We start from the raw sequence: 13,192 nt of genomic DNA, 5'->3' as shown, positions 1-13,192 counted from the left end.
AAGTAAGTGTTAAAAATGGTTTGGAGGGGCTGAAGAGATGGCTCAGCAGTTAAGAGCACCAACTGCTCTTCCAGAGGTCCTGAGTTCAATTCCCAGCAACTACATGGTGGCTCACAACCTTCTGTAATGCCTTCTTCTGGTATGGCTGAAGACAGCAACAGTGTACTCATAAATAAAAATAAAAAAATTTTTTTTAAGGTTTAGAATCTGAAATAATGGCAGAGCATCTGCCTAGCATAAGGCCCTGGGTTAGAGCTCCAGCATCAGAAAAAGTAATGCAGAAACTGAATAGTCTGGATGGAGCCTTTGCAAACCAGTATGTGTGTCAAGGGGAAAGACCTTAACCATATGCTGACCTCTGGGTCCCTTTTAGTCTAAAATTGAAGGGCTAAGGCCAGATGACTCGACAAGCTTCAGTATGGGTGGCCTGTGATCCCATGGACAGGAAATACTCTAAGTTTTTAAAAAAAAAAAAAAAAAAAGACTTCACACCATGACTGGAGCATGTGTATTAGACTGATGGCTGTGATGGCTGACCTGAGCTCATTTGAAGTGTCAGAGCAGGAATTCTGGCAAAAGCAGGCAGGTCCTGTGCTCAGCTCAGTCACTGAGGGTGGGCATGTGCTCTCTTCTTGTGGGCTTGGGGAAGGAGTGTGTTAGATTGCTCACTGCACAATCATGAGGGCCAGAGTTGGGATCCTAACACCTACTTAACAAGCAGGGAGTCCTGCAAAAGTGCCTGTTCTTGTGGGCTTGGGCCAGCCCAAGGTATGAGGTGCTTCCTTCTGGCCTGTGCATACAGCTTTTGCAGACCCTGTCAAATACCAAAAATAGTAACTGGATGATTGTTTTAGAAGTTCATAGAACTTTCCAATGTCTGTCCTAGGATGTGCCAGGCTCCTTAACTGAGCAAGAAGTTAGCTTACAGAGAAAAGTCAGCCTTCAGTGTTCATAGTAATAAATGACAGGGCTGAAGAGATGCCTAAGAGAAGTTGACTACTCTTGGAGAGGGCCATTGTTGGGTTTCCTGCACCCATAAGATTGCTCACAGCTGTCCCATGACTGCTTTTCTAGCTCCCCAGGACACTGGGAACACATGTACACACAAGGCAGGCAGAGCAGTTGTACACAAAATCTTTTTCAGAAACAGAATAGGGAGGGCCAGGGACAAGGGAGAGCCATAGCAAATAGATGAGAGGTGGTAGGGCGGTGTTGAGAGAACCTAAGATTTGATAAGGAAATTAGAATAGAGGGAGGTGGTGCTGGGAACCTGATTGGATCCTTGTGACTTGTTGGCCAAGGCTTTCCTGCATTTACTGTGGTATTGGCCTCAGCCTCTATGTGGCCATTCAGATAGTAGAGTAATCCTTAAGCCAGGACTTGGTTTCTATCTTGATTTTCCTTTAAAACCAGGTCTACCAGAAGCCTCTGACGTGATTGTGTCTTGAATGGGACTGAAGCTGCAGCTACCCTTTGCTAAAGAATGTCATAAAGTTCTAGAAGTGTTGTGGTGAAACCATCATGGAGTGACTTCCAGCAGCTAGGGGGAAAAAAAAGTCTGTGTTGGGTGGGAGCTGTGATGGACTACCAGCCCTGGCTAATTCTCATGGGGCCCCTGGAGATCTAACCGTGGGCATGCTTGAGTAAAATGCCAGCAGGGGTGAAGAGGTGACTGAGGCCCGTTGGAAGGGCCTAGGTAAAAGGCCTGTTACAGGAGTCCAATCGCAGGGGTGATGTGTATAAACTACAGTCTTCCAGAGGGTGGTGTAGATTCCTGGAACCCACATAATTAATGATGGACTCCTCATGCTTATACGATGAACACTTTGCCCACAGCCACCTGTCAGCCCTACACTCAGGCTTCTGGGCATGATGGAAGCTTGTCTAGCGTTCCTTCCTGTTGACCTGTACCACCCTAGCATCACAAGGGCTGTCCATACTGACAAAACACTGCCCTTTTCTCTGACCTTCAGCTTTCTCCAGTCCTGTCAGGTTGTGCTGACATCAATTTTAGTGATGTCAGCTGATGATACTGCTGTCATGACAGTTTGGAAAGGGAGTCAAGTTACCAGCCTTCTTCAAGGCTGCCAAGGAGTTGCAGAAAAACCACCAAGATTGCAATAAGCATGAAAGTTCTTCCCAGATCTGATTAACCAGCCTGGTAGATAATTAGATGGGATGGGATTAGAAACGGTGAGAGGACTGACATGTTAGCTTGGGGGTTATGTATGAGCACTGGAGAAGGAAGGTCTCAGTGCCAGAGTGCTGGACTCTGGCAGTTTTGCTGGTGTTCGACCCCTCAAACCACTTCCTCTTGAGCTAGCAGATACTCCACAGCTGTCCAGGTCCCAGTGCAGACTATTATGAATTCTGTCTAATCAGCCAGCAGTGGGGGGGGGGGGGGGGGGAGGGCGGTATTTCTAATGCCCTTTCCCTTCATCATCCGGAAGAACAAATAAGGGTTTGGGTTAGTGGGAGTTGCCAACTAAGCTTGAGTCTCACAGGGGAGAAAGACAGATCAGAAGTGGGTGGCCAGAGGACAAGATCAGATAAGGGCTATGCTCTCCCCCAGCCTCCCACACCCCTCCACACTAACCCACTCACACCTCCGCACTGACCCAGAGTGAAAGAGACATCTAGAGAACTTAGCGACACTAGTTAAGTTCATTGTGCTGGTCCGTTAGGATTCTGGGCATGAATTAGCAGAAACAGGATACTCATTAAGTTGGCTTTCAGTTGGAGGAGAACAGGAGAAGGTGACTGGATTCTTGAGGATAATCGTAGTGTTCCATTTCCCTGTAAACAATCCCAGCTGAAGTGCTGAAACAGGATTTTCAAGGCAACCACACAGCCGGGAATGGCTGACTGATGAAAGATTCCCCCAGCACTCCATAATCCAAACTGCTATTTGTTACTTGGCTTCTGGCTTCTGGGTCAGTTCTTTTGGAGACCGGGTTTCTCTGTGTAGCCCTGGCTGTCCTGGAACTCACTTTGTAGACCAGGCTGGTCTTGAACTCAGAGAGATCCTCCTGCCTCTGCCTCCCAAGTGCTAAGATCACAGGTATGTGCTATCATGCCTGGCTTTGGCTCAGTTTGGGTGAGAAAGTTGTAGGACTTTTGATAACTAAAGGAGGATGGATTTATTTTGCTTTAGAGTTAAGGACTTTTCCAAAAGTTAAGGACTGGGAGAACAGATGAAGTCTGTGGCACTGGAGCCATGGGCCACTTAGGATGTGATTCAGTGTAAGTATGGGTTGGGCTGCCACTCTTCCTTGAGGTGGCCTGCAGAGGCACCTTGGTGAACTCTGTTCTCCATCTATAAAGTGGAGCTGTCCTTGTCCTTGGTGAGTCAGTGCGTTGACACTGAGGGGCACTGTGTAGAAGGACTGGGGACGGTTATTCCCAGGGGCTTTTGTTGGCAACAGACTTATTGTGCAGTCCAGCCAGGGTCCAGTCATATGAGAAGTCCTTGGTTCTTTTTTTTTTTTTTTAGATTTATTTATTTCATGTGTGTGGGTACACTGTCACTGTCTTCAGACACACCAGACCACCAGACAAGGGCATCAGATCTCATTACAGATGGTTGTGAGCCCGGGTCCTTAGTTCTGTAAAGCCAACTTTTTTATAAGGTCCTCAGCAGTGGAAGGGAAGAGGGAAGCCATTGTTTGGGCAATAGCCATGGTACTGGGAAGTCTGACAGAAGTGGGGGAACACAGCCACAGCCTTTAGTGGAATCCCTGTCAGGACATTGTCTTGATTAAGTCCAGGGAATGGCAGGACCGTCATCTGCCTTTGAGCTGTTACTAGTTCCTTGGGTCTAGAGTCACTCCTATCTTCGCAGCCACCTGCAAGGCCTGTCTGCAACCAGCTGCACCCTAGTTTTTGTTTTGTTGTTTTGTTTGTTTTTGAGGCAGAGTTTCTGAGGCAGTATCCCTGGCTGACCTGGAACTCACTTTGTAGACCAGGCTGGCCTCGAACTTACAGAGATCTGCTTGCCTCTACCTCCCTAGTGCTGGGATCAAAGGCTTGCTCTTCTGTTTTTAAATGTAGTCTGGCTATGTTAGTTATACTCAAATCAAAACAATCCTCCAGCCTCAGCTTCCTGGGTAGTTAAGACTACAGGTGCATGCCTCTCTTTGGCTTGAGTCCTATTTTTGAAGATGAATGACGGTGAGATTGGTCCCTGATGTGTCCATGGCATGCTATGGTTTACAGGGCTCTTTCGGATGGATTATCTGTTGTAACGAGATAGTGTGGGGATTCTCACCTTCCAAGTGAGAATTAAAGCTCAAAGAGATCTCTGCAAGTTCTCAGCACACAGAACGAGGGCAATGGCTCTCCCTGCCTTGTGCCATTTCCAGGGAGAAACTGGTGTGTGTGCTTGTGCATGCGTGTGTGTGTGTGTGTGTGTGTGTGTGTGTGTGTGTGTGTATGTTTGTAGAAACTGGTGTGTGTATGTGTGTATGAGAGTGTGTGTATATGTGAGAGAGTGTGTGAGTGTGTGTGTGTGTGTGTATGTATGTTTGTAGAAACTGGTGTGTGTATGTGTGTATGAGAGTGTGTGTATATGTGAGAGAGTGTGTGAGTGTGTGTGTGTGTGTGTGTGTGTGTGTGCAAATTCTTCCCTTTTAAAGGATAGCAGCTATATTGGATTAAGACCTACTCTAATGACCTCATATTAACTGATTTGTTGTTGTTGTTGTTACTGGTGATCCTATTTCCAAATTGAGTCTCTTTCTGAGGTTCTGGGGTTAGGATTTCCACATGTGAATGTGAAAGTGACAGGCATTAGCCCAAAAACAAAACAAACGATCCCCGAGACTCTCTGAAAACAGCCCCCACATCTCCACCTAAGGTGCTTGGGACACAATGTGGAAAGAAAAACATCTTACCGGTTTTTAGGGTAAAAGCTTGGACCCTGTCAGCCCCTATGGGCTAGGCCAGCCCCAATTAAATGTTTTCCTTTATAAGAGTTACCTTGGTGAAGGTGTCTCCTCAAAGCAGTGAAGCCCAAACTGAGACACATGACTAGACAGTCTCCCACTCAGCCATATCCTCATGTACTGTGTATCCATAATAATAATAATAATAATAAAAGTTTTTCCTCTGGGATACTAAGGCAGTTTTAACCCTATCTTGTTTGGTGTGCACATCTGAACAGATACCTCTGTGTCCCAAATGCAAATGTGTCAACAGAGTCTGGAAGAGGGCATCAGATCCTCTGCAGCTAAGGTCTCAGTGTTGTGTGCTGCCATGTGGATGCTGAGAATCAAACCTGGGACTTCTAGAAGAGCAGCCACTTAACCACTGAGCCATCTCTCCAACAATCTTGTTAAAATGCTCTTAAGGCTAGAGTCCAGCTCAGTGGTTGAGTACATGCTTAGTAGACACAAGGCTCTGGGTCCCATTCTCAGTACCACAATATGAATGAGATAAATGCTATGATCTAATCTCCTTTCACATCCCTGCCTTTGAGTTTGCCCCATGGAGACAAGATGATGGGTTTATCTAATTTGTTTTTGGGTTTGTTTGCTCGCTTGTTTTTGTTTGGTTGGTTTTGAATGGATCACTTCAAATAGTTGATAATCATTGGATTAGCTTTCCACCATGGACAAGACAAATACCTAAGAGAAATCAGTCTCCAGGGGGAAAGGTTATTCTAGTCATAGTTTTGGTCCATGGCTGCTTGGGGTCTTTACATGAGTCACTGGTTCATTCTGCATTTCTGAATGAAGATAGTATATGGATTAGGACATTCCCTCATTGATTCACTGTGTGTGCATGCATGTTTGAGTGTGTGTGTGTGTGAGTGTGTGGTGTGTGTGTATGTGTGTGCGCGTGTAAATGTCAGGTGGCTTCCTGAGTTGCTCTCAACCATTTTATTTTTGTGACAAGTCAGGGGCACATTGATTCAGATGGGGTGGCTAGCCAGTGAACCCCAGGATTCCCCACCAGTCTTTGGCTCACTATTACTCAGACTATGTGGTCTATACAGATTTTATTCATGGATGGGGATCCAGACTCAGGCCTTTCTGCTTGGTGGCAAGCACTTTGTTGACTAAGCCATCTCCACAGTCCCTCACCTCACACTTTATAAAAAGCCTTATCCAAGAATTGGATGGGTGTGCTCAGACCTTTACTCAGAGGATTTTATGCAGGAGAATTTCTTAAAGTACAGTGCTAGCCTTGGCTACATATTTAGTTTAAGCTAGCCTGGACCACAGTAAGACTTTCTTTCTTTCTTTCTTTCTTTCTTTCTTTCTTTTTTTTTTTTTTTTTTTTTTTTTTTTTTTTTTTTTTTTTTTTTTTTGGTTTTTCAAGACAGGGTTTCTCTGTGTAGCCTTGGCTGTCCTGGAACTCACTCTGTAGACCAGGCTGGCCTCGAACTCAGAAATCCACCTGCCTCTGCCTCCCAGGTGCTGCACAGTAAGACTTTCAAAAAAGCAAAAACCATAAACCAGGTACATGTGGTGGTGTCTATAATGAATGCCAGACTCAATAAATAGAAGTAGAGGCATTATTAATTGAAGTCGTCCTGGACTACATAACAAGACCCAGCATGAAAAACAAACAAACCAACAAAAACAATAAAAGAAAATATTTAAATTCTTTCTGTTTGTTTTTCAATCCAGAGTTTCTCTATAGCCTAAGCTGCCCTGGAACTCACTCCATAGATTAGGCTAGCCTCAAACTCAGAGGTCCACCTCTGACTTCCAAGTTCTGGGGTTAAAGGTGTGTATCACCACCGCCCAGCTTTAAAAATCATTTTAATTCTAATGGGACTATAAACCTAAACCTAAAAATTTCAGAAAAGGCTGTAGTGGACACACATTGAATCCCATTACTTTGGGAAGTAGAGGCTCTGTGAGTTCGAGGCCAGCCTGGGATGCAGAGAGAACTTGTATTAAACAAAACAAAACAAAACAAAACAAAACAAAAAACAAAAACCAGCCTGTAACTAGTGAGACGGCCCAGTGGTTAAAGGTATTTGCCCTAATCTCAGCCACTGGAGTTCAGTCTCTGGGTCCCACAAGATGAAAAAGAGAATTGATTTCTCAGGTTGTCTTCTGACCCCAACAGGATGCCCTGGCATGGGTGCACTTACACAGAAATACACACATATGCACACGAATTAAGTTAAAATGTAATTTAAGAAGGGGGTTGTGGAGAGATGGTTCAGTGGTTACAAGCACTGGCTGCTCTTCCAGAGGTGTCCTGAGTTCAATTCCCAGCACCTATATGGCAGATCCAGCTGTCTGTAACTCCAGTTCTAGGGGATACGACACCCTCACACAGACATACATGCAGGCTAAACACTGATTGATGCATGTGAAATAAAAATAGATAATTACAAAACAGCTGCAATAAAAACCCAAAGCAAGGGCTGGAGAGATGGCTCAGTGGTTAAGAGCACTGACTGCTCTTCCAGAGGTCCTGAGTTCAATTCCCAGCAACCACATGGTGGCTCATAACCATCTGTAATGGGATCTGATACCCTCTTCTATTGTGTGTCTGAAGACAGCAACAGTGTCCTCATATAAATAAAAAATAAATAAATATTTTTTTAAAACCCCAAACAAAAAACTAATTGGGAAAAAAACTTTAGCATCTAGATTAGGAAAGAACTACTAGACACAGCCCTAGGCATGGTCCCTAAGGGGAACATTAATAAACTCTACTCCATTAAAATTAAAACCCTTTGTTTTGCAAAGACTAAGAAACAGTTGTAGCTACAAACTGGGAGAAAACACCTACACCCTACACAGGTGACTAAAGGACTAGAATTTAAACATACAAAATGAAAAGTCAGCAAAAAACAAAACAAAACAAAACAAAACAAAAAACAACCAATAGCATTAGGAAATGACAGGTAGCCCACAACCTCCTGTAATTCCAGCTCCAGAAGACCCCAGGCCCTTCTGTTTTCCACTGGCTCCTGCATACACATGTTCATATAGATACAGATAAACACACATGCATGTAAAGACATTTTTTTTTTTTGAATCTTGAGAAAGAACATGGGGGAAAGGAAATGCCAAGGGCAAATAAATATGCGAAGAGATGTTCAACGTCAGTAGCAGAAATGCAGTCGGCCCCTGTGTGTGGAGAGCGCTGCACACCTGTCGGATGGGCAGACATGGATGGAGGGGGGGACGGAGAACACAGATTATATGTTCCTGGGAAGGATGTCAAACGGGTTAGTCACCCTGGAGAGCATGTTTGCAGTTCCTTAGGCAACTACTAGGGGACCCAGGTATTGTACTCCTGGGCATGATTTCAGAGAATGTAAACTGATCTTCACATTTAAGACATGCACAAATGTCCGAATCAGCTTTTCATAGTCGTTCCACGTGGAGACAGTCAAATGTTCAGCAGTGCAAACAGTGTCTTAGAGTTTTATTGCTGTGAAGAAACACCATGATCAAGGCAACTCTTTTTTTTTTTTTTTTAAATGAAACCTCTTAGGCTTCTTTAAAAAAAAAAAAAAAGATTTATTTATGTATTTCAGTACACTTTCACTGTCTTCAGACATACCAGAAGAGGCATCAGATCCCATTACAGATGGTTGTGAGCCACCATTGGGAATTGAACTTAGAATTGAACTCCTCCTTTGGAGTGGAGGAACAGTCAGTGCTCTTAACCCCTGAGCCATCTTTCCAGCCCCTCCAAGACAACTCTTATAAAGGCAAACATCTAATTGGAGCTGGCATACAGTTTCAGAGTTCAGTCCATTATCATGGTGGGAAACATGGCAGCATCCAGGCAGACATGGTCCTGGAGAAGGAGCTGAGAGTTCTACATCTTGATCCAAAGGCAGCCAGAAGGAAAATGGCTCCTGCAGGTAGCCAGAAAGACACTCTTCCACACTGGATAATGCTTGAGCATAGAACCTCAAAGCCCACCCCTATAGTGAGTGACACACTTCCTCCAACAAGGCTACACCCATCCCCACCAGGACACACCTCCTAATAGTGTCATTCCCTGTGGGCCAAGCATTCAAACACATGTCTGTATGAGGGGGCCAATCCTATGCAAAGCACCACAGTTAGGTAAGCTGTGCTGAGCACAAACCATAGAATACTACTCAGCCAGCCATCAAAAAGCACACATTGGATGCCTACAACTGCCTGAATGAAACCCCAAGAGTATATTCCTGAGTGAAGAAATTTCATTCTAAATTACAGCATGGTAGCTACACATCTATAATTTCACCAATCAGAAAGCAGAGGCAGGAGCATTATGTATGAATATGAAGTCGGCCTAGTGTACATAAGAAGTTCCAAGCCAGCCAGGGTAATGTAGCCAGACTTTGATAATAAATAAATAAATAAATAAATGGCCATCCCCAAAGCTCCTAAACTTATAGGGGTCCATTGATATAATATTACTGGCCAGGTGGTGGTGGTGCACACTAATTCCACCACAGTGGGAGGCAGATCTCTGAGTTCAAGACCAGCCTGTTCTACAGAGCAAGTTCTAGGACAGCCAGAGCTAGGGTGCCTTCTACATGCTTCTACAGTCCTCACTGCTGCTCCCTGGTAGCCCCATTCCCCACAGGAGGAAATTCCCAGCTAGAGGGGATCTGACTTAGCCCTGACATCAGAGTGTTTTTCAGGCTTCACACATCTAAGTAGGCATTCTCTCCTGGAGTTACACCCGGACCACCACACCCCCATCACCAGACAGAGACTATGCTTTCTTACTGTTTCAGGATCCTGTATCTTTGCAGTATTCTGCACAGAGCAGGAAGGGATTATTATCATCAGGAAGGAATTTGAAGTGGGTAAATGGAGTCTGGGCCTAAATGTTTACTCTTCAGAGCCTCTTCCTGAGACCAGCAGACACCACCTTTTACTTGTGTGTGTGTGTGTGTGTGTGTGTGTGTATGCGTATGTATGTGTTCCACTACATTTAATTAGAATTGCTTGCAGAAGAATTTATTCACTGGGAGTTTATTTATGTGAGCAAGTAATGTATTCTCTTGCCCTATGCTTAAACCCTAAACCATTAGCTCCTGATGTACATGTCACTAAGCTTCTTTATTTGTCCCTTTCCCCAAAGCAGCCACCCTGGAAAAATCTTTCCCTGCATTTCTCTATTGTCTCATTATTATTTACTTTCTGTATATGGGTGTTTTGGTTTCATATATGTCTGTATACCTTGTATATGCCTGGTGCTCACAGAGCCAGAAGACGATGCTGGATCCCCTAGAGATGGATGGTTGTGCGCCACCATATTGGAATCTACCCCAGTCCTCTGGAAAAGCAGCCAGTACTTTTAACTACTGAGCTATCTCTGGAGCTCCTCACATTTGTGTCATTGGTGTATTGAGGAGAGTGGCCAAGTTTACCGTGCCATGGCCGCTGGGGCCAGGCTTACGTACTAAAGTCTTTGGTGGCAAGCTTGCTGTCATTTGTTGGCTTCTCTAGCAGACAGAATGTGTGTTTTTCATTGCTTTCTGTATAATTTGTGGTCAGACACTTATGTGTGAATATAATTTACTTGCACTGCAAACGCCTTTCATTTTGTTGCAGTTTATAGGAAAGGACTACAGCTCCTTGCTGCCCATTCTGTTCCCTGGCACAAAGCAGGCACTCTGGAGTGAGTTTCTGGATGTGGGTGTGATGTATCCTCAGAAAACAAAGGCAGGCAAAGTTGTCAAAGGTCAAATCGTACAAGCATAGGGATCCTCAGGGCTGAGTTTGAGCTCTCGTGTCATCCCAGGGTGGAATGGGGACTTGTTTTCCCAGAGACAGCTAAGAAACTAGCTGTATGCTCCCAGGAGATGCCCAAGCCAAAGGAAGCAGCAAGTAGGCATTTGTATGACTGGCAATGATACTTGTATCTGGGACTCAGAACATTGGGAGATCAGACTCTGGCCACTTGACATCAGGGCAGGTCTTTGGCAGCTCGGGTGGGGACCCATGAGTGGTTTGAGAACTCACTTCTCCCTCAGATAAACTTGCCAGAAAACTGACTTCAGTAATAACCACACCAGTCATATTCTCCGAAGATGCTGGATGAGGTTAGGAGAGAAAACGGATGTGGCGAATTAATCCTCAGACTTCCAGCACATAGCACCCAACTGCCCAGGCTGTGCTCTGGCGTTCTGATATTACAGCCACATGAAGACCCACTCCTCCCCCAACCCCTCCCTAACCCTGGCTCCAGAACACAGTTCTAAATCATGGCTCCACACGAAGACGTAACGCAGAGGAGGTACTATCTCTTCTGTGCTCTGCATAGGGCTTTGCCCTGGGTTTAGTGTTACATATGTGTCCTAGATGGTCCTTGACTCTAAGTACCTCAGGATCTCAGGGGGCCATTAAAGAGGGACAGCTAATTAAAAGGCAAGGGTGCAAAGAAGACAGTTCTCTGAGAGAAGGGATTGAGAGGAAGTGACTAATGCCCTGAATGCAGGCAGAGATGGCTAGGCTTGGAGTGCTGGGGGAGGGGAGCATGGAGTGAACCCTACCAGGAAGCAGCCTGGGTTGTGGCCTGGAGGTGACTGAACATGATCCTTAGGGAACTCAAAATAGTTCAGTGTGGTTGGACGTGCTGTGGTAACATGTGAGGCAGGAGCCATCAGCTGGAGGAAGTTTTGCCAAAGCCAAGTTCAAGAGAAACTTGGCATGGTCTGGGTAGCCCCGGGGCCTCAGAGGTCTAATATGGGAAGTGTCAGGGTTCTCTAGTTTCCTCAAGAGCAAGCTCTTCCTTGCCCTCCTCAGGAAGGGAAAAGAACCTGTTCTGAGTCTTCCTTTGTTTTGAAAACCCTTCCCATACACTCTCACCTGCTCACATGGATTAAACGTTGGTTCATCAGCCAACCAGAAAAAAAGCCACAGAAAGCACCAGAAACTACCATCGAAACACAAGACAAAGAGAGGGAAATGCCTCCTAGAGCTGTTCAGTGCTGGAACAAGTGCCTAGCATGTCAGGGTGCTGGGCCTCGTCTGCAGAGAAGCAGGGGGGCAAACAAGCAAAACCCTTTATGGCTGGCTTACTGCAGTGTGTGTGGCGAGGGGAATAATCCTTTAATTTATTCCAAATTAGTAACAACATCAGCTTAATTGGCTCTTTGTGGGATATATATATATATATATATATATATATATATCACACACACACCACACACAGATACACACACATATACACACACACATAAACATTTCTTTGGAGACAGGGTCTCATGTAGGGATGTATTTTCTCTTCATTGTAGGCTTTCCTCCTCCTCTTCTTTTTTGGTTTTTGGAGACAGGGTTTCTCTGTGAGGTCCTGGTTGTCCTGGAACTCACTCTGTAGACCAGGCTGGCCTCAAACTCAGAAATCCAAAAGTATGCACCACCAATGGGCTTGCTTCTTTCTTTCTTTCTTTCTTTCTTTCTTTCTTTCTTTCAGATTTATTTATTTTATTTATATGAGTACACTGTAGCTGTCATTGTAGCTGTCTTCAGACACGCCTGAAGAGGGCATTGGATCCCATTACAGATGGTTGTGAGCCACCATGTGGTTGCTGGGAATTGAACTCAGGACCTCTGGAGGAGCAATCGGTGCTCTTAACCACTGAGCCATCTCTCCAGCCCCTTCTTTCTTTTTTAAAGGCAAGGTCTCTATGTAGCTCTAGCCAGCAACTATGTAGATCAGACTGGCTTAGAACTCACAGAGATCTGTCTGCTTCTGATCCTAAATCCTAGTGTTAAGGGCATATGCTACCTCCTTCAGCTTAATTTGTCATTTGATCACAGATTATGTAACATTACAATGATTTTTATTTCTCTTCTTTTTTTTTTTCCCTTAAATTTCCTTCTTTCTTAAGTTAGACATAGTGGCACAGGGTAGCAAGCCCAGCCCTTAGGTGGAGCCAGGAGCTCATGGGCATTTTCAGCTATGTAGCAGTCTGGGCTGTATGAGACCCTTTCTCAAAACACAAACAAACCCAGAGCAATAAATAAACGATAGAATAACCGCTCCCCTGGCCGACATGGAACTCACCATGCGGCCATAGTTCTGACAAGCGCTGTAGTTACAGGCTGGAGCCACCATGCTTGGCTGACAGTGTTTTCTTTAGCCAAAAGTGACTGAGTCTCCCTAGAGCCATATTTCCTATTCTCAGTGATCAGGGTCTGTTGCTCTGTCAACTAAAGTTGAGGCAGCAGGTCTCTGGCAACTAATACAGCACACCAATGTCCTG

The sequence above is a fragment of the Arvicanthis niloticus genome, chromosome 5, assembly GCF_011762505.2.
Source record: "Arvicanthis niloticus isolate mArvNil1 chromosome 5, mArvNil1.pat.X, whole genome shotgun sequence".
Classification (NCBI taxonomy): domain Eukaryota; kingdom Metazoa; phylum Chordata; class Mammalia; order Rodentia; family Muridae; genus Arvicanthis; species Arvicanthis niloticus.
Note: the sequence above shows the minus strand (reverse complement) of the source record.